The sequence below is a fragment of the Natator depressus genome, chromosome 14 (genome assembly GCF_965152275.1).
Source record: "Natator depressus isolate rNatDep1 chromosome 14, rNatDep2.hap1, whole genome shotgun sequence".
Classification (NCBI taxonomy): Eukaryota; Metazoa; Chordata; order Testudines; family Cheloniidae; genus Natator; species Natator depressus.
In genome coordinates this window covers 34,673,756-34,688,582 of record NC_134247.1, presented here as the reverse complement: position 1 = coordinate 34,688,582, position 14,827 = coordinate 34,673,756, and the positions used below count along the sequence as shown (strand labels likewise).

General features: G+C 47.8%; 1 protein-coding gene and 1 long non-coding RNA gene across 2 annotated transcripts in view; one reads left to right on the top strand and one right to left on the bottom strand.

Annotated features, from left to right (window-relative positions):
• Window positions 1-4,005, bottom strand: part of LOC141998771 (uncharacterized) — a 33,557-nt gene extending 29,552 nt beyond the window's left edge. Inside the window, exon 1 of the long non-coding RNA XR_012641918.1 lies at window positions 3,795-4,005. This is a non-coding gene — a long non-coding RNA (uncharacterized LOC141998771). The remainder of the gene's footprint in view (window positions 1-3,794) is intronic.
• LOC141998857 (E3 ubiquitin-protein ligase TRIM21-like) overlaps window positions 1-14,827 on the top strand; it is a 302,786-nt gene that overhangs the window by 269,091 nt on the left and 18,868 nt on the right. The window lies entirely within an intron of this gene.

Genomic DNA, 14,827 nt, shown 5'->3' with positions numbered 1-14,827 from the left:
GACATCTACATCCTTCTTGATGTAATTTTGCACAACTCTGTTAATGAACTTCTCGAATGCAGTGCATTCATTTTTGATGCCTTCTCATGTGTCAGATACTTCCAGTCCTTCATGATGTGCTCATGATCAGGCAGAAAGTGACTTCTTTCTGAACACAAAATTCTATTCAATGAGAAAAAATAATGCTTAACTGTAGCTGTTGTGACTGGGAGTAGAAAGAGATGAATTCCTACTTCTTTCATCCCAGAAAACATAGCACAAAAAGTGGGTCCAACCATTAGTGATGATAAAGAAGAAGTTGAAATCAAATCTACTTTCGTTCTTCATATGATATTCCACTCTGTGTTCAAATCCTCTGTTCTGTCCTGATCCCATGGCAGCCCACTTGCTGGTAGTGCCTTACTTATTCCACTTAACTGTCAGTGTTTTATAAGACAAGCATCTGTAAAGCTATGTAGAGGTTGATGGAATCCAAAAGTTGTTGTTGTAGAGATGTAAGAATCAAGTCAGTGTACTTTACTTTTTCAGCTGTCTTAACAAACACTTCTTGTCTTCTTCATTTAAGGAGTTAATAAAAGTGCCCTAATTAGTCAACTTCTGAACTGAAGTCTTTGCTTCTTCCAGTACGTTTTCAGTGGATATCTCTCTCATTGATCCAAGTGTAGCTTCCATTGCTGGACAGAGATCTACTACTGGTATAGCAGATGCCTGGATGGCATTGTTTAATGACCCAAGTGGATTCAGCAGTAGACTTACAAGAGAGAATGGAGATTCTGTTCTCTGAACTTAACAGCAAAAGTAGTCCACCAGCCTCACTACTTAGATCTGTCCCATCTCGGTAGGTACTTTCCAAAGCCAGTAGTAATGGCTGCAGTAATTTTAAGACAACAGCCAACGATCGCTCATGAGAAAGCCAGTGGATTTTCGCAGGTTGGACTAATTTGAACGTCTGTCCCAATGTATCTTCTATATTTTCCAAGACGTTCAGTCCTTTTGGACTCTTGCTGAAAAAGAGTATAATGAAGACATTAAATTTATAGCTTTTTAAATACCTTTTGCAGAGTCTGCAGCTTGTGCTAGTGCTAGTTGGAGTAGATGGCCTCTGCAGTGTGTATTGGAGATATTAGAGTTACACTTTTCTCTGAGCAAATCTTGTACTCCACTATGTCTTCCAGAGAAGTTTGCAGCTCCATCAAATGCACAAGCAGCCAACTGTTTGGGGTTCAATTGACAAGCATTTAATTCTTCTAAGATACGGTTTGTCAGAAATGCAGCCGATGTGTCTTCTATAACCCGAACATCTAGAAATTCATTGACTGACCTACCACTGCTATCAAGATAACATAGGCAGTGACTTAATACTTGAGACCCATTTGCATCGGTACATTCATTAACCATGTATGGACATTTTCTGAATGCAGTGAGAAAGTTCTTCACTTTTTCAACTGCTGAGTCTTTCAGTGTTGGACTGCATGCTTCTAACCAGTCAGTGGAGTTTTTTGCAGAAAGATAGCGAGCATTTGCTGGTCTTGGTTGGAACCAGTGTCCAACTTCTGGATTAACAAATGACAATGCACCTAACATTGGCCTCCAGTTTATAGTGTGTGGTATCTCTTGCTTAAAGAGAAAGTATGATGTGACAGCCATGTTTGTTCGCATAAACTGTGTTGTGTCTCCAGCATTCTTAACAGCATAATTAAGTACTTCTAAAATTGGCTTTCACAATGACTGGCTTATAAGGCTTTCTGCATGTCTATGCAATCCAGAGGATTGGTGTTTTGCAGCCTTTTCACATAGTTTGCCAGCATTGGCTTTGCTGACCAGTCTGGCAAACCAAGCTCCTCCACTTTTACTATATAAATCCATGGTATGCTCACATCTTGAATATTGTGTGCAGTCCTGATCGCCCCATCGCAAAAAAGATATATTGGAGTTGGAAAAGGTACTGAGAAGAGCAACTAAAATGATTAGGGGTATGGAACAGCTTCCATATGAGGAGAGATTAAAAAGACTGGGGGACTTTCTGGCTTGGAAAAGAGACTATAAAATCTTGACTGGTGTGGAGAGTGTGAAAAGCTCCCTCACATAGCACATGAACTAGGGGTCATCCAATGATATTAATAGGCAGAAGGTTTAAAACAAGCAAAAGGAAGTACTTCTTCACACAACATACAGTCAACTTGTGGAACTCTTTGCCAGGGGCTGTTGTGAAGGCCAAAACTAGAACAGGATTAAAAAAAAGAACTAGATAAGTTCATGGAGGATATGTCCACTAATGGCTATTAGCCAGGATGGGCAGGGATGCAACACCATGCTCTGAGAGCCTCTGTTTGCCCGAAGCTGGGAGTGGATGACAGAGGATGGCTTACTCACTAATTATCCTGTTCTGTTAATTCCCTTTGAAGCACCTGGCATTGGCCACCATCGGAAGACAGAGTACTGGGCTAGATAGACCATTGATCTGACCCAATATGGCCATTCTTATGTTCTTATGTAAAAATTAATTATAATATAATAAAAATGTTTAGTACAGAAACTCCCAACACCAGCCATAATTGATCACTTGGGCAACACAGCTCTGTCTGTTGGATACCTAGGCAGAGTAGGTGAGTTCATGTAAATACAGTCTGGTCCTGAAGCCTTCCCCCCACCCCTGGCTCATCACTAGCTGTCAGGGGAAAGCTCATTCAGACCTTGCTTACAAATCATAATTTTAAATTATAAGGTTGGCCAACATTGCCAAAACCAATGTGCCAACATTGTCAGAAAATCAACAGCTGTGTAAGGAAGCCAGTCTTTGTTCATGCTTTTCAAACCTATTATACTTTTTCAGGTATTTTATCATACATTGTATATGCTTTTAAAGTGTGTATTAATGTTTCAGGTTTCAGAGTAGCAGCCGTGTTAGTCTGTATTCGCAAAAAGAAAAGGAGTACTAGTGGCACCTTAGAGACTAACCAATTTATTTGAGCATAAGCTTTCGTGAGCTACAGCTCACTTCATCGGATGCATCAATTTCAATTCAAATTTCCAACCAATAACAAAATTGGCAACACTGTTGTAACTTGTTGACGACTGTGGGTGGGGGGGAAATTCAAGGTGGGGGAAGATGTACAGCTCCCTTGGGGGATGTAGGGAAGGCCTGGTTTCACTGAATTAAGTCTCCTGCTGCAGCACCTCAGTAGGTTACATCAGACAAAGAGGAGCTGCAGTGACTAGGCACTCAGATGTCTGCACCTTTAAGAACCGAGCCCTGGGAAGCCCATGCTGAGAGGTGCTGTCTGTGGGAGGGGAAATAAAAAAGCCCCTTTGCCCCCCACCATTTTTGCAAGCACTGGTGTCTCAGTCCCACTGGGGTAACTGTTACCCCCTGTGCCCCTGCCTGTGCCGGGGTTTTGCCCTCTGACACCCTCTGGCAGTGCCTCACCCCTGGGCTTAATTCCGCCTCCTCCCCCCCCCCGCCCCGATCCCTAATTTTTCCTTTAGCCCCTATCCTAACCCTGCTTCCAGCTGCTTGACCCCCCTGACCAGTCAATTTCCGCCCCCTGCTCAGACCCTGGCCACCCCGCTCCTCTGATTTGCTCCCTTTGCCCCTTTTCAACGCCCTGTAAAAAGCAGTCAGCAGAATCTTATGGCTAATAAGGGCAGGGTGAAGGACAGTGGGTTTCAGCAGATGTTACTGAGCATGCTCAGTGCACCCTAAGTAGTACATTCCTACAGAGAGCAGTTTCCTACACTACAGCATATGCGGCGGCATAGAGCACCCAGGGATGAAAGTAACTTAAAGGACCTACCTGTACTCCAAAGTCCTGCGCAGGGGGCATGGCCTCAACCAGAAGAGGAGGGGCTTTTAAATACCCGGGCCCTTTAAATCAAGATTTAAAGGCCCCAGGGCTCCAGCTGCAGCTGAGAGCCCCAGGACTCAGGGGTGATTTAAAGGGCCTGGGGCTCCAGCCGCTGTGGGGAGCCTGGGGCCCCTTAAAGTGCCAGCCTGGGGAAGCCAGTCCGGTCCGGCATGGCGTCCTGGCTCTTGCCGGTACGCCGTACCAGAGCGGACCGGCTTACTTTCACCTCTGAGGGCACCCAAAAATTTGGGGCACCACCCTTGCTGGCTGCGGCTCGGACTCCTTTCCTCTCCAGCTCCTCCCCAACACTGGGCCAGCAGGCTTCTCCAGGACCCAACACCCTGGCCCCTCCCCTCCGCCCACTCACTCCAGCTGAGGGCTCCTGCTGGGCAGTGAAAGTTTGCATGTGAGTGAGTAGGGAGATCCGAACTGAGCCGAGCCAAGCCAGGCGGAGGGGTGGGGGCAGGCAAGGCTGGGAACAGAGCGGGGGGATACCCGGAGGCTGGGAAGGGGTGGGGGCAGCCGAGCTCTGTGGGGAGGTGTGGCTGGGCACAGGACTTCGGGGAGCGGGGGAGGAGGAACCGGGCTGGGGATGGCTGCGGGGAGCCAGGCTGGGAAGGGAAAAGAGCAGTGAGCAAGCAGCGACCCAAACGCGCTAGGGCCTCCTGGGGAGAAGGCTGGTGGCCCTGGGGGAGAGCAGCTGTTCCAAGTAGCCCCACACTGTACCTGCACCTCTCCCCTCTTCTGCCCATGTGCCCCCTGGGCAGCTCCCTGCAATCTCTCTCCTAGTCTCCTTTTCACTCCACCTCCCTCTTCTCTGAAGTTTAAGCCCAGATGCCAAGGATCCCCTTTGGACCTTCACCTTTCCTCTCCTCCCTTCCCCAGCAGGGATCAGCAGCAGATGTGGGCTGGGAGGAGGGAGAGGCACACACACAACCAGGCTGGGGAGGAGAGAAAGTTAAAGGAAAACAAAAGATGGTGGTGTTTGCTTTTCCTGCCCATTCACAACATTCCAGTGTCAACAGGAGGAGACTGACACTAAAACAATGGGAGGAGGGGGATGTACCAGGAGCAGAAAAGCAGCAATCAGGGCTACAGAATGCAAGGGAGGGGGCGACCTCTTAGCTGTGGAGGAAGATGGACTCACACTTGACAAGGCTGGAGTAGCTGAAAACTTTTATTTAGGGAAAAGGGACATGATTTTTTTTCTTGTGGATCCAAGTATCTCCAGGACTGCCTCTTAAACTGGTAGCATTTTGAACAAGGGAGAGTTCTAAACAGTGCAGAGTTGAGTGGGATTTTAAAGGTCCCTTCAAAAATGCAGCACCTTCTTCCTCACCCCTGGGAAAGACCTTTAAAAATGGCCTGAAATAATCCAAAACAAGAGCCACTGTTCAAATGAGACTTGGCTGTTTATGGCTCCAGCCCCACTGTTGAAGCATTGTTGAAACTGTGTGTTGAGTTATACCCAGTACAATCCCACTGAGCCGTGTGTGGCAACCAGGTGTATAAATCAAGGCAGAAAAAAAGACTGGTGCCTTTCCTTTTCTTATTAAACTGCACTTCCCAAGCACCTCTTTACTTTTCAGGATTAGAGCGAAATGCTCTATTTTAGGGAGAACGAAAGGCCATTTGGGAGTTGATGGCCCAGAGCAGTGGCAGGCAAGGGCCTGGATGAGGGCTGGACTCAGCCATTGGTATCAGCTATTTTTTTTTTTCATTCAAATGGATTTTGGGTCATGGCTTACATCCTAGCCATCATGTAAAATGTTTCCTTGTGGCTTTTGACATGCACACAGAGGTATCTCACAGCCAAGTCCCTATCCTAGGAGGGGAAGGCAGGGGAGGGGGAAGGCTGCAGGGTGATCTCCCACCTCCATGCAGCCAGTGGCTTATGCTTGCCATTGCCATGTTGAAGCCTCCACATTTATTTATTGACAAAGAAAATTTAAAGAATTTTAAAATATGTGCACAGAATTAAATTTTTTGGCGCAGAATCCCCTCAGGAATATGGGGTGCTAGGCAGTTGCAGTGGGGGGCTGTGAGAGGGGTGCTGGGCAGTGGTGGGTGTCTGTGAGTGGGAGATCGCTGGGCATAGGGATCTGTGGTGGAGATCTCTGGGTGAGGGGCCACTGGGCATGGGGGTCGCTGGGAATAAGGGGGCATGATGTACTAGGCAGGGGGGCGGTGGGGTGGGGCACACTGGCAGTACAGGGCTGTGTTTGGGGGAGCAGGTGGGAGGGAAGTGCAGGGGTTGGGGTGAAGGCAGCACTGTGCAGAGGTTAGGGGTGAAGGCAGTACAATTAAACTGTTTTTAATAAAGTGCATGTGGCAAGTTTTCCAATACTGTAAGCTTATGTTTGTGTTGCTAAGAGCAAGTTGGGCATAGGGGCACCAGTTTAATAATACTGCGTAGGGCCCCATAAATCCTAAGAATGGCCCTGCTGGGGAATCCCCTGATTCCACAACCATCAAATTCAACTAATACAAATACTGTAGTGCAATGGCTTTATCATGAAAGTTGAACTTACAAATGTAGTATTATGTAAAAAAACCCTCTGCACTCAAAAACAAAACAATGTAAAACTTTAGAGCCTACAAGTCCACTCAGTCCTACTTCTTGTTCAGCCAATCACTCAGACAAACAAGTTTGTTTACATTTGCAGGAGATAATGCTGCCTGCTTCTTGTTTACAATGTCACCTGAAAGTGCGAACCAGCATTCTCATGGCACTGTTGTAGCTAGCATTGCAAAATATTTAGATGCCAGATGTGCTAAAGATTCATATGTCCCTTCATGCTTCAACCACCATTCCAGAGGACATGTGTCCATGTTGATGATGGGTTCTGCTTGATAACGATCCAAATGCATGTTCATTTTCATCATCTGAGTCAGATGCCACCAGCAGAAGGTTGATTTTCTTTTTTGGTGGTTCGGGTTCTGTAGTTTCTGCCTCGGAGTGTTGCTCTTTTAAGACTTCTGAAAGCATTCTCCACACCTCATCCCTCTCAGATTTTGAAAGGCACTTCCGATTCTTAAACCTTGGGGCAAGTGCTGTAGCTATCTTTAGAAATCTCACATTGGTAACTTATTTGTATTTTGTCAAATTTTGTCAAAATTTGTATTTTGTCAAATCTGTAGTGAAAGTGTTCTTAAAACGAACATCATCAGAGACTACTATAACATGAAATATATGGCAGAAGGCATGTAAAACAGAGCAGGAGACATATAATTCTCCCCCAAGGAGTTCAGCCATAAATGTGATTAATGCATTCTGTTTTTAACAAGTGTCATCAGCATGGAAGCATGTCCTCCGGAATGCTGGCCAAAGCATGAAGGTGCATACATATGTTTAGCATATCTGACACGTAAGTACCTTGCAGTGCTGGCTACAAAAGTGCCATGCGAATGCCTGTTCTCACTTTCAGGTGACACTGTAAATAATAAGTGGGCAGCATTATCTCCTGTAAATCTAAACAGACTTGTTTGTCTTAGTGATTGGCTGAACAAGAAGTAGGAGCAAGTGAACTTGTAGGCTCTGAAGTTTTGCATTGTTTTGTTTTTGAGTGCAGTTATGTAACAAAAAAATCTACATTTGTAAGTTGCACTTTCATGGTAAAGAGATTGCACTATAGTGCTTGTATGAGGTGAATTGAAAAATACTAATTCTTTTGGCACCTTAGAGACTAACCAATTTATTTGAGCATAAGCTTTCGTGAGCTACAGCTCACTTCATCGGATGCATTCAGTGGAAAATACAGTGAGGAGATTTATATACACACAGAACATGAAAAAATGGGTGTTATCATACACACTGTAAGGAGAGTGATCACTTAAGATGAGCTATTACCAGCAGGAGAGTGGCAAGGAGTGAAACAGTGACAGGAGTTAAGAGTGACAGTGCCAGGCCCTGCTGTATGGGCCACTTTGTGCTGCCAACTCAGCAATGTCAGGGAAACTGGTCCCAGCACGATGGAGGGAGGGGTGGGGACGGGGAGTGGGGAGAGTTGGGGAAGGGCAGTAGGTAGCTGGGCCTGGGGGCGAGGAATCATAGAATCATAGAAGATTAGGGTTGGAAGAGACCTCAAGAGGTCATCTAGTCCAACCCCTGCTCAAAGCAGGACCAACACCAACTAAATCATCCCAGCCAGGGCTTTGTCAAGCCTGACCTTAAAAACCTCTAAGGATGGAGAGTCCACCACCTCCCTAGTTAACCCATTCCAGTGCTTCACCACCCTCCTAGTGAAAAAGTTTTTCCTAATATCCAACCTAGACCTCCTCCACTGCAACTTGAGACCATTACTCCTTGTTCTGTCATCTGCTACCACTGGGAACAGTCTAGATCCATCCTCTTTGGAACTCCCTTTCAGGTAGTTGAAAGCAGCTATCAAATTCCCCCTCATTCTTCTCTTCTCCAGACTAAATAACGCCAGTTCCCCCAGCCTCTCCTCATAAGTCATGTGCCCCAGCCCCTTAATCATTTTTGTTGCCCTCCGCTGGACTCTTTCGAATTTTTCCACATCCTTCTGGTAGTATTTATGACCTGCGACCTGTCCCTGAATTTTACTAAAAATACCCTTGACAGAATCTTAACATTAGTCCCCAGCAGTACACTTCCCAACTCTGTCGATTCCCTGTAATTCCACTTGTGCTCACCAGGTGACATCACTTTGTCAGTACTATTCATCAGAATGTGCCTACCCCTCAGATTACCTTGTCTTGATCACTCAGCTAGTCTCATAAATGAATTGCTCTGTCACATTCCTAAGTGGGCCCTCTCAAACCCTCCTGTCAAAGCTGTTGTAGGTGGTATCAATAATTAAATAGTCATAGACACAAAGACTGGGACCCAGGTGCTCACCCCTCCCCAGTGACCGTCCTAATCTCTGACCTGCAGAGTGATTCACACTTGGTTTCTGGGCAAATAAGTATTAAGGTATATAAGTATTTTCATAAGTATTCTCTAAGGTATATGAAGTGCTTAAGTATAGAAGGGTGACAGCCCTACTAGAGTTAAGGTTTAGATCAGGTTTCTGTTTAAAGCTGGTCTTTCGTAAGTGCTGTAAAATCCACACTGTTACTTGGAATGCCCTGAAATTTGGTTTGGCTTATGATGGTGTATATTTCTATTACTGATCCAATTTTGGGACCATTTTACCAAGGGGTAGCTGAGATACAGCCACACCCCCCAAAATCGAGGTTTTCTTAAAATTGACAGACTTTGGCAACCAATTTTCCCTCATAGATAGAGATAAAACTAGGGCTCAGTTGATCACACCAGGACCTCCAAAGCTCAAGGACCGCCTGGACAGGGTGTATTGGTATCCACCAGCCCTGTGGTGAAAATCAAATTAAATATTTTTTTGAAAAAGGTTTTGCTCCTCTCGTTTAGCTCATCAGCACTATAAGGTGGATAGAAAGCTGGCTAGATTGTCGGGCTCAACGGGTAGTGATCAATGGCTCCATGTCTAGTTGGCAGCTGGTATCAAGTGGAGTGCCCCAAGGGTCGGTCCTGGGGCCGGTTTTGTTCAATATCTTCATAAATGATCTGGAGGATGGTGTGGATTGCACCCTCAGCAAGTTTGCAGATGACACTAAACTGGGAGGAGAGGTAAATACGCTGGAGGGTAGGGATAGGATACAGAGGGACCTAGACAAATTGGAGGATTGGGCCAAAAGAAATCTGATGAAGTTCAACAAGGACAAGTGCAGAGTCCTGCACTTAGGACGGAAGAATCCCATGCACTGCTACAGACTAGGGACCGAATGGCTCAGCAGCAGTTCTGCAGAAAAGAACCTAGGGGTTACAGTGGACGAGAAGCTGGATATGAGTCAACAGTGTGCCCTTGTTGCCAAGAAGGCCAATGGCATTTTGGGATGTATAAGTAGGGGCATTGCCAGCAGATCGAGGGATGTGATCGTTCCCCTCTATTCGACACTGGTGAGGCCTCATCTGGAGTACTGTGTCCAGTTTTGGGCTCCACACTACAAGAAGGATGTCGAAAAATTGGAAAGAGTCCAGCGGAGGGCAACAAAAATGATTAGGGGACTGGAACACATGACTTATGAGGAGAGGCTGAGGGAACTGGGGATGTTTAGTCTACGGAAGAGAAGAATGAGGGGGGATTTGATAGCTGCTTTCAACTACCTGAAAGGGGGTTCCAAAGAGGATAGCTCTAGACTGTTCTCAGTGGTAGCAGATGACAGAACAAGGAGTAATGGTCTCAAGTTGCGCGGGGGGGGGAGGGTTGGTTGGATATTAGGAAAAACTTTTTCACTAGGAGGGTGGTTAAACACTGGAATGCATTACCTAGGGAGGTGGTGGAATCTCCTTCCTTAGAAGTTTTCAAGGTCAGGCTTGACAAAGCCCTGGCTGGGATGATTTAGTTGGGGATTGGTCCTGCTTTGAGCAGGGGGTTGGACTAGATGACCTCCTGAGGTCCCTTCCAACCCTGATATTCTATGATCAGTAGTCTCTTGTGCTACAGGAGGAGCTAAAGGGATTACAGTGAAGTTGTGCAGACAGAGAGGCTAATTACCTGGAAAACTGCCTCTTTTTTACAACACTTGGGTAGCTCTGAGGGAAAGTCACAGTCATTGAATCGGAGTCTAGGTAGTGTGGGTTTAAATCCAAACGGAGGGAGATGTGTCAAGAACAAAAAACAGGCCTATTGCTCCAATCTGCCTCTTCAAAGGGGGTTTTAATTTAGGGGAAATGTAATCAGAGTGCAGCAAAATAATCCAAAGGCATTTACACTAGTTTTGAACGGAGAATAAACTACACAAGCAAATAGTCGCTAGGAAGGGACGGTGTTTGGTGTGGAAGAGTAGGTGGGAATAAAGGGAGAGGGGTTGGAGGCTCAGATGATGGGGTGGGGGAATGTGACACTCTGAAGGAAAAGATGGGGGTCAGTGACAGGGGGTCTCAAGAAGATAGGGGCAGGGGCACCTGTCACTCTCACATTCCCCTCCTGTGTGTGTGTGCAATGATCTGGGGGCCCCCAGCCCAGCTACAGAGGTGTGACCCACCTTTCCTTGTCTTCTCATGCAAACCAGCTCCTGGAGGGGCCCTGCCTCTCTGGGGGAAGCTGAGCCCCCTCCCTACCCCTCTGGGTAGGTTGGTCTGTAGGTCTCCCTTCCCTGCTGCCTCCCCCCAGTGGCTCCTGAGCCCATCTTCCTGACCTTGTGTGTGTAACCCTTCTGCCCATCAGAGTTGGCAGCAACAAGGGCCAGGTTCAATATCTAGGGGATCCATTCCAATAACACAATGCAAAACCGGCTCGAGCCCCCACCCAGTGACCTGGGACAAATATATACCACCCCCGCTGGGTGCCTCCAAGAGGCAATACTTCCCCTCTCGCAAGCACAGAGTCTGAGTGTGGCAAAAAACCTTTTAATAACAGAGAGAAACAATGTGGCATTATTTTTGGGAAACACCACCAACAGGATTCAGAACACAAACCATGAGCAAAAACCCACCCAAAGCAAATTGGGTCATGTCCTTTCCCTTTGGTTCTTGAGTCCAGCAACCCGAAATCACCCAAAGTTCCAAAAGTCCAATGACCCAAAAGTCTCTGTCCCTGGTCAGGGCAGCCCCAGAGTTCGAAAGTTTATCTGCAGAGCTTTACCTCCCAACCTGGGTGGAGATCGGGGGGGAGAGAGGTAAGGGGCACCTTACATGATCTGAAGCTGACTGCCCCGCAGCTCCATAGGGCTCCGCTCCGCTAGCTCCATGTCCCACAAGAAGCTCCCGCCATCCCATGAACTGCTCCACCAGCCGGTCCACGAACTGCTCCGCATCCCACAAGCAGCTCCCACCATCCTATGAACTGCTCCACCAGCCTGTCCACAATGCACTCCAGCCGTCCCGCAAATTGCTCCACAATATATCTTCAAAAAGAAAAGGAGCACTCGTGGCACCCCAGAGACCAACCAATTCATTTGAGCATAAGCTTTCATGAGCTACAGCTCACTTCATCGGATGCATTCATCAAAAGCTTATGCTCAGATAAATTGGCCAGTCTCTAAGGTGCCACAAGCACTCCCCTTCTTTTTGCAAATACAGACTAACATGGCTTTACTCTGAAATATATCTTCAGGCTCCTCCACTACTTAACACACTACTCAGTGATTTCAGCTCTTAGGTGAATTCAGCTTGTAATAGGGGAGCCTCAGTGCTGGTGCACCATTAGCCCAAAGTGAGCTCAGCAGCCTGTAACTAGACTTCTAAGGGAATCAAAATTAGCTCTGATATTCCACAGTGGAGAGAGGAGGCAGTGCAATTAGCATGTAAGGCTCTCACCAAGGGGCCCATGCCACCAAGCATTAATACTTATCCCCAGCCTCTCTCAATTCACAGAGTTTTGGAACCCATGACCCTTGCATAGCGAGTGCTACTCAGTTGATGGTGAGTCCCTCCATCATAACAAAAGGCCATGTACAGTTCCAAGCACAGTTCCCATAATCAGGGTAATAACAATTTATTCTTCCTGCCCCAATAACAGAGACACTGGGGATCCCACAGCAGGCAAAGTGACCATTTGGGCAGCTATGGCCTCATTCTAGGCGGGGTGGGTGTGCCTATGCAAATGAGATCAGCCCCTGAAGTTCTTTTCCACAACTTGCCACACCTCACCACCAGATGTCAGGGTGGAGCTCATCCTGACTCCTGCTTACATGTGTGCCAGCATGTGGGGCCATCTGTACGTTTATGTGTGTCTGACCTCCCCGTTATCCCCTCAAGTGAGCCAGGTTCCAGGGGAACTTGCATTTCTCGTGGTGCCTGAACCCCTCTCCCCTGTGTGTGTGCAAGGATCTGGGAAAGCCCTGCCCCTCTGGGTGGGGAGCTGAGAACTGGCATGGTCGGAGCATGTCCCAAAAACACACTGATGAGAGCGGGGTGAGGAGGTGAGAATGGGCAAGCTTGACAAGTATCAGAAACTCTCCAGCCCTGGGGAGGGAATGAGACACCCACTGGCATGAATGGAGCAGTCCTCAGTCTCAGAGCTGTTGTTTCAGGCTGTGTTCACCTCCATGGGGTTTACTGTTTCTGCTGCTCGTCTCTCAGGCTCAGGCCAGGTCTTGTCTCCTGCCTGACCTTCCTGGGCCTCTGGTGGCCTGGGTGCTGCCCCAGGCCTGAGACCTTTATTTAGAGCACTTGCTCCATACAGACATTGGCCTTTTCCCTGTAGAGTCAGGTGTCTCGTTAAAAACTGCTCCCTGTCACCATTTCCAACCAGTTTCTGTCACCCAGCTAGGATTTTTTTGCTGCACCATCACAATTTGCTGCTCTCACCATTCCCCATCCCCTGGTCCAGGGGCAGCAAGTTGTGCTAGGTGGAAGCACTCCCATCACAATGTGCTACAACTGTGAAATCTCTGTTTTAAATTTGGACACAAAGAAAATAAGATTCCAATAGGATATAATTTCCTAAATTAGAAAAATCTCATTTTCATTGTGCCCAAACTTAAAATAAGTATTTCACCAAGGTAGCAAATTGTGATAGGAGAGAACACCCTCCAGAGACAACACACAGCTGTGGCTAGTGGGGGGGCAAAAATAAAAGGTTCTGGGGGGGGGGTCACGTGCCCTGCCAGATTGCTTGGGATGCCTCTAGCTGGGACACCCAGCAGTGAGGAGGCAGCCCTCCCTCTGGCAGTGCCACTCTCCCTGTGTCCTTGCAGCCCTGGGAGGGAGGAAGCAGCAGGGTGGCTGGCTTTATTATTGTAGCACCTGGGAGCCTCAGCCAAGGACCCCATTTTTCTAGGTGCTGGTTGGCTGAGCTCCTCCCCGGCCACCTGAGGCTGCTTCACCTTCCCTGCTGCTGGAGTCCCACACGTTGCCTCTGCCTCTAACCCCTTCCTGTATGACATGGAGTAATAATAAATGTGGCTAGAAACAGGTCTGATCCTACCACCTCTCCCTATTGGTGTCAGTGGGGCTTTTCTGTGGGCTGTTGGCGAGAAGGTGATTCACAGGTGTCTCTTGCCGGTGGCTATGAAAGGAGCTGGGGTTGGGGTGAGGGGCACTCATGTGATTGATCAGAATCCGGGCTCAGTGCCGAGGAATCCCATGGACACGGCCAGACCTCCCCTCAGGTGCCTGCTCTGGGGCGTCATTCCCTAGTGCTCATCCAGACACAATGACCAACCTTTCCCAATGCACCAGCACTGAGCAGAGACACCCCTGCCCCTCCTCTCTCCAGGCACCTGCCCCATCTGTCTCTCTTGGGTTCACTAGCTGGGGAGGTTCCTGTCTTTTAAGGAAGGAGACTGAAATTCTGGCTGGATGCATCTGGTGTCATGTCTCTGCCCAAATTGGCTTGTTGGGGGAGCGTGGAGGGAGGGGGGAGGTGTCCTGAGCTGCTGCCATCAGAGAGCTCCAGTTATTTTTAATGGAGGGAGGCTGCACTTGATCTGTCTGTGCTGAGCTTCTGGGTTAGATGCTGCTTCCACCTTTCTTTTCATCTTACAGCCTGGACTGAGCAGCTGCTGCTCCTCCCTAGGCTCTGTGCTATTGAGAGACCTTCATTAAAGCTCCTCTGGTGGCTTAAACCAGCCACTTGGGCAGCCCGGCCTCTGACATCATCAGCTGCTGAGCCAGAGACTCCAGGGGATGAGAAAGACCTGGGGGAAAGTGCTGAGGACAGTCAGGAAAGTGAATCTGCACAAACAGCCTCTCCTCACCCTGTGACATTCCCCAGGGCATTGCTGGACCACTGTGTCCCTTCAATGCTCCAGTCTGGGGTAAATTTTATACCACTTTGCTGTGTAAACAGCCACTCCTGGTCAGTTTACACACAGCTGCTAGCATGTAAATTCCACCCAGCCAAAATACATGAATGCTCTGTTCAGCCACTCATGAATCATATACAAGGTGACACCAGCAAATTCTCCAGTCCCAGACTTTCCCCAGAAATGTGTGTCTTTTACTGCCCAGCCCTCTCCTGGAAGATACAAGTTCATATAGGGTCTGTTGTTTC